This window comes from Camelus ferus, chromosome 4, assembly GCF_009834535.1.
Source record: "Camelus ferus isolate YT-003-E chromosome 4, BCGSAC_Cfer_1.0, whole genome shotgun sequence".
NCBI lineage: Eukaryota > Metazoa > Chordata > Mammalia > Artiodactyla > Camelidae > Camelus > Camelus ferus.
This window is the reverse complement of record NC_045699.1, coordinates 6,316,250-6,326,772: the sequence shown is the minus strand read 5'-3', so window position 1 is coordinate 6,326,772 and position 10,523 is coordinate 6,316,250. Positions and strand designations below refer to the sequence as shown.

Below are 10,523 nucleotides of genomic sequence, written 5' to 3'. Positions count from 1 at the left end.
CTTTACTGCTAAAAAAAAATGCTAACCATTATCTGACAATGGTAGGGTTATCACAAACTTTCAATTTGTAAACATCGCCGTATCTGTGATGGGCAATAAAACGATGTATGCCTGAAATGTTTGTTGAGTTACTCAAAGTTTGCTTTCTTAATGGAAGTAACCTCCATGAAGGTAGGTAGCATGTTTCCTCATGGCTGTATCCCAGATTTTGTAACAAGTGCTTGCCTGGGATTTAGTATGACTTTTAATCAAGTGTGATGGAATGAATATGTAACACTCATATACAGTAGAGGCAGAGAAAAATAAGGAATAAAAAGTGTGTGTCTGTATTACAATAACTTTTTTTATTTAAGTGCCTGTAACGTTTTGCAATTAGGAATAGGTGGGTAAGGGGGCAACTCCACAAAATCTAAACCAAGCCTTTCGCGCCTTCCCAAGCCCTTGGCAGCTGCGCGGCTGCGCAGACCTCCATTCACCGCCCCGCCCCCGCTTTTTCCAAGGGGGCGGGGCCAGGCGGACTGCGGCCCAGGCGCGCAAGGATGACGTCACTAGGCGCGTGCCGGGTAGCCCGTGGGAACACCTATTCTGAGGAAGTGGAGACCCGTGGGCAGGCGGCTGAGACAGGTAACCCACGCGCTCCTTGTTGTGTCCCTGTCTTCCTCTCCAACAGCACTGGGATGGCGGTGGGCTTAGCAGCGTCCCGTTTTAAAGGCGACCGGGAGCCCGCCGCTGCCCTCATCTGTCTTGGTCAGCGGGGTCCCCATTCCTTCTCAGTCCTTCCAAACTCCTGAGGCTGAACCCGTTCTGGGGACTGGGCTGAGCGGCCACTTTCTCGGCCTCCGCTTTCGGGGTGGTGATGGGCTCTGAAGCTCCTCTCCCCCGTCGTACAGACCTTTCCTCAGATTGCGGTTGCCGCCTCCTTGCTCTCTTGCCTCCAGGCCCACTTCACCCGCTTCTTTTCTCTCCGCTCCAAGCTCCGTAGGGCTCATCTCCAGTCATGTTTAAGGAGACAGAACGGTTTCCGACTCTTCATTTCTACTTGCAGTGACATCCAGCCACCTCCCGTCCCTAACCCCCCCCCCCCGCGACGACCCTTACTGAGAACACCAAGTTTTGAGTTTTTGTGTCCCTGAAGAGCATTTGTTCTGTCAGTCTGGAGTTTTGTTCATTAAAGCATGCATTTGTTGGGTAAGGGGATGGTGCAGTAATGTGAAAATCTATTTTGATAATAATGATCCACATGGCATCCAATCAGCTGTTGAGGTTGATGAAACAGTTACAGCATTTCATTAAAATACTCCTGTTCCTGTATTTCTTTTTCAAGTAATGATGACAGTTATCCATCAAAGGTAGCCATAATGAAAAAGAATATGAAAAGGAATATATATATATGTATGTATATGTATGACTAAAACATTATGCTGTACACCAGAAATTGATGCAACATTGTAAACTGACCACAATTTAAAAAAAGAAGGTAGCCATCGAAATAAATAAGCAGCAGAACTCCACTAGGAATGTCTAGCCTGCCAAAAAATAATTGGATTCATATTCTTGATAAAGGAATTACAAAACCAACCAAAATAGATATGGGAGAAGAAGCAGGATTCTGAAATTTTTGATCTCATTGATGGTTTGGTTTTGTATTTTCTTGCACTTTTAGTACGTTTTATTTTTGAATAGGGCTTGTGGTGCTTAATAGAATTCTGAGAACCCTGTGAATGACTTGGTAATTGTTAAGATTAGGTTGTTATATTTGGGGGACAAAGTAGAAAAAGGTTAGGGAATAATAGTAGCCACTCACTATTGACCATTTGCTATATCCCAAGGACTGTGTTCAACATTTTGCATGTTTTCTCCTTACCTCACACAAGGACCTTGTGAGTTAGGAATTAGCATCCTCGGTTTACAGAAAAGGAAACTTTGGCTCAGTTATGTAAAATTAACTTGCCAAAAATTCTTAGTAACTAAACGGTGGAGACAAGCTTGAAGTTCAGGTCTATGAATTGAAACCTATGCTTTTTATGTTTGCAATGTTTAACTAGCTTATGGCCAACACTTTAAAAATATCCTTCTCTGTTAATGTAGTTCTGTATGTGTTCTCCAGGTTTACTTTTTTCTTAAGCATATATCAAAGTCTCAAAGAAACATAAACTGTTTAGCCTTACCTTTAAAACTTCCTAATTTTAACATAGTCCCCAAATTGTCAGTTGTATGTTCAAATTGACAAGATAATTGAGCTTCTGAAGGTCTTCTAAAGATCTTTAGGCTATATCAGATGCATTTTCTTACTTTGCTCCCAAATGCTTTTTAATTTTTAGGAACTTACTGAAATCTTTTCTTGGGAAGGGTGAACTGAATACATACTCAATTCACCACTTAGAACCTGATGTTGGGAATATATTTTAAACCTTCTTGAGATGGATTTGAAAGCCATTTAGTGAGAAGGGGCACCCATTTGTAGTATGTAAATTCTGGACCTACCTCTGACTGGAGAAGTCTGTGTTATATATTTATGCCCATGAAGGACCAGAATGTAAATATTGAGATATATATGTGTTTCTCATATTTCTAGACAATCTTTGAGTTTATACCTGACCTAATTGTGCCTCCAGTTGCTGTAGTCCTTGCTGGTTTCATCTGTACAGCTGTAGCCCTGTGATAATCATCAAATAAATCACTAAATGGAGGGAGCTTGTCTTGATTTCCAGCTAAAGGAAGTGTAGTTCCCTTAGACAGGAACAGACGAACCTCTTATCCTTCCTACAGCTTTCCTGCTGTAGGAAGTATACTTTCAGAGTAGGAAGTGGGGGCTTAAGGGTCAGAAAGAGGCCAGGAATTGGGGGATGGATAGGAAGGGTTTTTATCCCTGGAGCTGCCAAGAAAGGACAAGCTTATTGCTCAACTACAAGTTTTGAGTGATGGGAACTTCCTCAAGATACTGAGCAGCAAGGGTACCTACCCAAGAAGCCCTGCAAGAAATGGTTAGAGCACTTGCCAGATAAAATCTTTTTTTTTTTAAGCCATCATTGAACCCAGGGGAGGAGACCAGAGTTAGATTAAGCCAGTGGTTCTCAAGTCTGATCTCAGGACCAGCAGCATCAGTATCACTGGGAACTTGTAAATGCAAGCAGTAGTCGGTGGTTTAACAGGATCTTCATGCATGTCAAGTTTGAAAACCACTGGCCCAGGAAATTCACAGAGGTTGAGAACCACTTTGCCTAATTGTGGTGGCAAAGTCACAAGGTTGAGAAAGAATGAATGAAAACTTCATTGCATGCTGAAACATCCTGTGATCGTTATGTAAGGATGGCATTCCTCTTACAGAGTAAGCTGTGTTTCAAGTTGAATGACAGGAAAGATACTGGTGTCTTCACTATAGATCCAAGTAACAAATACACTTGTCTTATAGGTAGAGAATACTGTCTCTGCTCATGGCTGCAGCTTGCACTGCAATCTCAATTCTGCCAGACTGTAGTAGATGAGCTTTTCACCTTGCCTCCTTTTCCATTTAACATATTTATTCCTTGGTTCCTATATTTTATTTATTTATTTATTTATTTATTTATTTATTTATTTATTTATTTATTTATTTATTTATATTTTATGCAATGACTTGTGAGAATCCTGTTTTCATGGTTTTGTGAGAGCAAGAGTTGGTTCAAATAGCTAAGTGGTTCAGAAGTGTTAGGGTACATAAGAATTACCTAGATATCTTACTTCACATGTGGAATATTGTCCCCCATCCCTGGCGATTTAGATTTAATTGATCTGACATAGTGCCTAAGAATGTGTATTTTTAACACGCACCACTCCCACCAGCCTGCCCCTCCTCATTGGATTCTAGTGCGTGTGATTCTCAGTCCACATTTTGAGAAACACTGTGGTAGATCTTTGACAAGAGGTGTGATTTATCTGGCTAGAAAACAAACGTTTTCATGAGTTTCTGAGGATATTTACAGATATGAATCCGAATTGGTAGCTGAAGCTACTTGAATGTTTAATGTTCACTGGAAATTGATTCATGGGATAAAATTCTTTGAGAAATCATAAGTACTCTTCTTGGGTTAAAAATGCCCCTGAAGACCACTTTGACAGTGTAATATTATAACACAAAACCAATCAGACTTAGAGACTTTATAGTTCTATAGTTAATATTTTCTGAATAATCTTTAGGAAACCTACCTTTACAGTTATGGGGCTACATATTAAAGCTTCACACAGTCAAAGAATAAATTAACTTGAGAAAATACCGTGAAAGTATATCTTTTCATCGTCTCCACACCACGTGCTAGAAGTCTTAAAGGCATCAGGAGTGTTAAGAAAATAATATGTCAGTGATCCTGTAGGCTGGTACCCTAAGGCAGTGGTCAGTGGCAGTAGATTTATCTAACATGATTTATGATTTTTTTCCTCCACAGAATTATTTTAAAAAGTTGTTATATCTACTTTCAAGAAAAAATGATTAATGAAAAAGAATGGGACAGGAAGTTTGTTTGTTTTTTCTATTTGAAGAGAGCCTTCAGTGACTATCTTTCTGTAAAACTCATTATTCCCAGATTCAGTCAGGTCTTCTTAAATTGATAAGAACATAATGGCATGTTCTTGTTTTACCTACTTAGGATGGATAACTACCAACGAGGTGGTTGTTCCTTTTGCAGTGGGAAAAGGGAGTGATGAGGGTGATTAAATATTCCAGTGTCTTTAATGTGAGTTTTTTTGAGGAGGGGTTATATGATGACATCCCCCATCAGGAATGGGGATAAGCTCCTCTTAGGAAGCTGTTTCAAACCATCCATGGCCCTAATATTTCAGAATGGGATCTAACCCATGTTTCCTTTAGATAGGAGGAAAAGGTGCAGTAGAGCCCAGACTCCCCCCCCACCCCCCGCCCTGAAGTCACTGCGTTAGTAGTGGGCCCCTCTGCAGGCTTTTAGGACTGGTGTCGACAGGAAGCAGGCAGCATCAGTAAAAAGCCCTGCTCCAGCTGATCATCAGACAGTTGCCTCTCTGCCAAGCTCAGCTCTGTCTGACAAGCCGAACTGGCAGTGGCACCTGGACTGTGTCACACTCTATGGAAGAACTTGTAGGGAAGACCTGACATCCCTCTTCTTTCAGCTGCTTCCTCCGCGGAGGCCTCCTACCTGCCACTGCCCCCTGCCATTCACTCTAACACTGTTTTCAAATACTTTTTCTTGGCTAAGTGCCAGCCCTGTGTCTCCCACTGAACATGTACCTTGCTTTATGGAAAAGAGCAGTCCTAAATTTTGCTGAAAAGTCATTTTCTGGACATTCTAATTTCCCTGTCACTTTTTAAAGTGTAGCTATGTCACCAGGCTAAACTGACTTTTTAAAACCAGTGTTTTCTTGAGTTGTATACAAGATGATTTAAAGTGGTACATGTATAAGCATATTTTGAATGTTAATATATAGTGGAAAAATGTGAATTAGCACTTCAAACCCATGATTTCATGGATATTATAAAAGGTGAGTCAGTGGTGAAGTGGATTGAAGAAAAATACTTAATAAATAATAGCATGTTGTGAGGATGGTAAAAATACTAAGATGGTACATACATAACTGAAGCTTGGGAAGTACTGTGTTAAACAAATACTCAAGGCTAACGCTTTTTGAAACAGTCTTTCAAATAATATATAAAGTAAATTCTAAGATTGAAATGCTATGCCGTGTGGGAAGGAGATGAGTACTTAGCATACCATAGTTCTCCAACTGCAAGTTCCTCTTGAAATTAATATGTATCTTTTTAAAATAGTTCCTTCAAAACACTAAACTTATAATAATTATTGCTAATATAATTACATGTTTTTATTGAGTCTTTTGTTCTAAATTATATAGGATTTTCTATCTTTTGTAGGACACTTATGAGAAAACCACTGAAAAACCTTGTTTAAATGATTTTCTTTTCTCTTCCCCCCACTTTTAAAAATAATAGCTTTATTGAGATGTAATTCACATGTCATAAAATTCAGCCTTAAAAAGGATATAGTTCAGTGTTTTTAGCATATTCACAGAGTTGTGTGCACATTACCACAGTTTCATTTTAGAATATTGTCATTACTCCAGAAGAATCCCTTTATCCGTTAGTAGTCGCTCCCCATTTCCACCTTTCCCTGGCCCTGGCAGCCACTAATCTACCTTCTCTCCCTGTGGATTTACCTATTTGTACATTTCATATAAATAGAATTATATGATGTATGGCCTTTTGTGTCTTCCTTCACTTAGCATAATTTTTTCAAGCTTCATCCATATTTGGTATGTATCAGTATGTCATTCCTTTTTATGGCTGAGTAATATTCCTTTGTCTGGATATACTGTATTTTGTTTTTCCATTCATCACTTGATGCACATTTGGATTGTTTGGCTGTTTTATTTTTAAACAATATTAAAAATACCTGGGGCTTTTGAAAGAGTTGCTGGATGACTGCATGTGTGTTCTAGAGGGGATTCATGCAGTGAGGGAAACTGGATTTCTAGTCCCTTATGATCATGGATCTTAGGAGTCTGTGTCTGTCATCTCTTTATCCTAGTAAAATATATTCTCCCAGGAGCTGGAGCAGTGACTTTTTCTCCACAGCAGAACAGTGATTGTTACTAAACTACTTGCACGTCATTTCTTTAAGGATGAAATTTCAAAAATAGCTTCTATTAAAAACAGTGTTTTTCAACATTTCTAGAAGAGGAGATCTTACTGAGAAAGCTGATGTTTTTCTCTATATTTTCTTTCCTAATTTCTTTATTTTTATTCTGCTGAACTCTGTAACCCAACTCTATTAATCTAGATCCTATTTCTAGTATGTGAATATTTATAGACATAATAAATTCTATTCCTTCTCCTAATAGAGTTTTAAAAGTTTTGTTACCTTTTATCATAGCATAACAAAAGTTCCTGTGTGGTCTGATAATGCTTTCATCTTTAAATGTTAAATATTAAGCCAGTTCTTTTTATTTTTAAAGGCTGTATTAGTTGAATTATATCCACAAAAGTGTTCAATAGTTATTTATCTTGGGTCTGTGGCATGCAAAACACTTCATGGAGTAATAGCCTTTCCTTTTGCATCTGCTATAGTCATACCTTATTTCAAGAGTTGTACTCAAATTCTGCTTTGAGGACCGTGAGTAAACTGGAGTGTGACATGGGTTTATGAGGATTTTAGAAACTGTCGTGTGAGAATCAGGTGAAAAAACTGATGTTTGGTTTTTGAAGAGAAGATTTAGGCAGTGTCATGGCAGCCCTCCCAGCCATTCAGAGCTCGTCTATAGAAGTCTTGTTCTTCTGGGGAGTGATGGGGAGAAATTTGAGTGAAAGTAGTATATTTCAACAAGGCTGGTACTCCTGCCAGCTTAGAAGTAGACCTAAAACGTGAGTTTGTGTTCTAATTTTCCATCCTTGTATACATTTCCACCACCTTCCAATTCTTAGAATATCTAGGTCAGTGTCTCATGGTAAGAATGGTTTCTGGATAGCATGTCGCCTATTCAGGGACATATAGAATGTTACATAATTGCATCAGCATTAATACATGATTTTAGCTTGACCAAATAGAATGTAAACATGTAAAATGTTTGGTATTTTGCAGTTTTAGGTACTTAAGTTTTATTACATCAGAATTAAAATACACCTTTCATTTGGTGTGTATGTGTAAGATTTTGTCACTCCTTAAAATGCAGGACCTGTGATATTGTATAAATCACAGGACCTATGACAGTATAAATTGCCTTGCCAATAAGCAGCAGAATATGGTGTTTTCTGAGTGGTGGAAAGACTGGTGATGGATATCAATGTTTGGGAATACGGGGGTAGTTTTTGATGTGTTTCAGTGTTGCCTGTCTCTTTCAACTTATAGGTTTAGGATCTAATGCCCTTTTTTTTTTTTAATATACTTTTATTGAAGTATAGTCAGTTTACAATGTTGTGTCAATGTCTGGTGTACAGCCCAATACTTCAGTTACATAGGAACATACATATATTCGTTCTCATATTCTTTTAACCATAAGTTACTACAATATATTGAATATAGTTCCCTGTGCTGTAGAGTATAAACTTGTTGTAATGCACTTTCTGTGCTTTAAATGGGCATTTTTGATCTAGGCTTGGACTGTGCTTCAGGCAATAAAGTATAGTTTTAAGAGTCCAGAATCTGAAGTCAGACCATGTGAATCCAAATTCCAACTCTGCCATCTAATAACTGTGAACTTAGGGAAGTGTCTTAACCTCTCTGGGCCTGAATTTGCTCATCTGTAGAGTGGAGATGAAAGACCTGCCTCTTCAGGTAGTGAGGAGTAAATGCACTAATGTGCTCACGGTGCCTAGCGATCTCTTAGCAATCTCATAGCAAGGAGTTGTGAGACGCAGTAGCTAATTGTTAAAGCTACGGTACAAAGATCAAATCCCGTCTCAAAGATTTCTGACTAGTCTGGGGGAGTTCTAAACTGACCGAATCCCCGAGCGATCAACATGTTCTAGGGATGTTTTGGTGAATGGGGTTCTCCTGGACTGCCGTAGTCTGGATCTGTTCCCCACCTGGTTTCCTGAACCTCTGAAACGTGGAGCGTTTGTGGGGTGGGAGTTCTCTGGCATTTTCTCAGAGGAGAATGGCTGAATGTGCAGATGTCCCATAGGAACATGGAACATCAGAGCACCGTGGAAAATTGCACCACCTTATGCTGTAGGAGAAAAGAGAACCTTTGTCTCAAGGGAGGGATAGAAAAGGACAAGAAAGATTTTAAATTGATGGGGAGACAAAATGGGCTATATCTAAATATCCATGAGTATCATAAAATTACTCAATTTTACATGATTGATGTATCCATTCAGCAAGTGTCTATTAAGCATTCATTCACACTGGTTAGCTTTATCTAGGAGAGAGAATGTTAGGAAGCCCTTGGATTTCATTACCAAGGCTGCTTCTTAAATCCAGGCTGCTCTTTTCCTGGTGGCAGGCTACAGGGGCTCATCCTGGTTTTCTCTCTTCTCAGAACTGCCTCCACCTACCCCTCTCCTGGGATTTTGGTTTTCCTGAGACTGTCTGCAGATTGGCCACACTTTCCTTAGCTTTTACCTTTTCCTTGTTGCTTCTGAGATTAGGGATTTTCGTGCTAATCCTTATGGAAAAAAATAGAAAAAGAGAAACAAAGGGAGGGTTATTTAAAGATTTGATGTTTTAACAATTACAATGACCGATTCAGTGCTACGATCGTAAACCAAAAGTGGAACTGGAAGACAAGGTGAGCTTCTGTGTTCTTGATGCTAAGCAGGGCACTCAGTAAACCTATTCTGTCCTATGTACTGCTTCTCTCTCTCCTCTGTGCCCACTGAAAATCTTTCTTCCTAGCACTGATGGAGATCGAACCCTCCCTGGTCTCAAGTGTTCAGTTCACATTCCCAAGGACCTCCAGATATGATGATACTCTTTTTTTTTTTTAATAGTTGTCATTCCTCTGTTTATTGCATTTCCCTCCCCCCCTCATCCCCAACCCCTCATGGTTATTTCTCTGAGATCCATCCCTGTCTTACCATGCAAATCCCTCCTTTTTACTCTGTTTTAAAGTATACCCAGAATTTTGTTTTAATCATGTATAAGATGACAGACATAGAAACTACCTTTAAAAGAAAAGTGTATTTACAGTTCCCAAGAAGAGGGGGCCTGCCATGCAGGGCCACACATGGAGGCACTAGGGTTGGTCAGGAGAGTGAGGGGAAACCACGGGCATGAGCCTTCATTGTGGCACCTGGGGAAAGGCAGGGCAGGGCATGGCCAGCAGACAGGGTTGGCTAGTTTGGATCATTTTAGAGGGCTCTGGGCAATAAGGGTGGTCCCTGGTTGTCTGGTATCTCGCCTTGGGTGATTTAGAATAGAGGGAATATTGACTTGGTGTGGGAGAGTTAGGTAAAGGAGGTGGCTGGGGGTGTGGACTCTGGATTGGTTGGTTTGCGTATTAGCTAGCCCCAGAAGGGATTGTCTCTCCAGGATCAGCAGGGCCCCGAGGTCTCAAAGTGTATAAAGTGCAGAAAATCAAAAACATGACTAACACATACCCTTTGCAGTAGAACCGTGCTTATCACGGAGTGGTTCTTTTGGGGGCATTTTCTTATTGAATGATACAAAGAATGGTAAAGTAGCTCCCTGTACCCCAAGAGTTTACAGTCTAGCTCAGTAGATAAAGCCTGTACATGTGAAACAGTGACTAGTCATGCAAGGTGTATTGAAGAGCAATGGTGCAGAACCCAGATAACCACTGGTGAGTGGCAAACTGAGGGTGGTTAAAGCGGAAACATGGGAAACTGCATATCTCAGCAGACTCAAACGGGAAAATCTAAGGTGGGGCGTTACTGGGGTCAAGCATTGATGCGGTAGGTGTGGTCAGAGTTAAATAAGCAGGGACTCAGAACCCTAGTGACAGTATCAATGAAATGGCTTGGAATTGTGACTATGGATTCAGCCTCGGAAATTCAGCCCCTTACTCTGGTCAATGCTCAGTAAATATGAGTATTGAGTAATTAA

General features: G+C 40.0%; 1 protein-coding gene across 15 annotated transcripts in view; it reads left to right on the top strand.

Moving 5' to 3' along the window:
- The first annotated feature begins 532 nt into the window (after positions 1–532).
- Positions 533–10,523, top strand: part of AOPEP (aminopeptidase O (putative)) — a 324,257-nt gene continuing 314,266 nt past the window's right edge. For all 15 annotated transcript variants that reach the window (XR_004319043.1, XR_004319045.1, XR_004319044.1 and 12 more), the window contains exon 1: positions 533–624. The gene's annotated coding sequence lies outside the window, so the exon portion shown is untranslated. The remainder of the gene's footprint in view (positions 625–10,523) is intronic.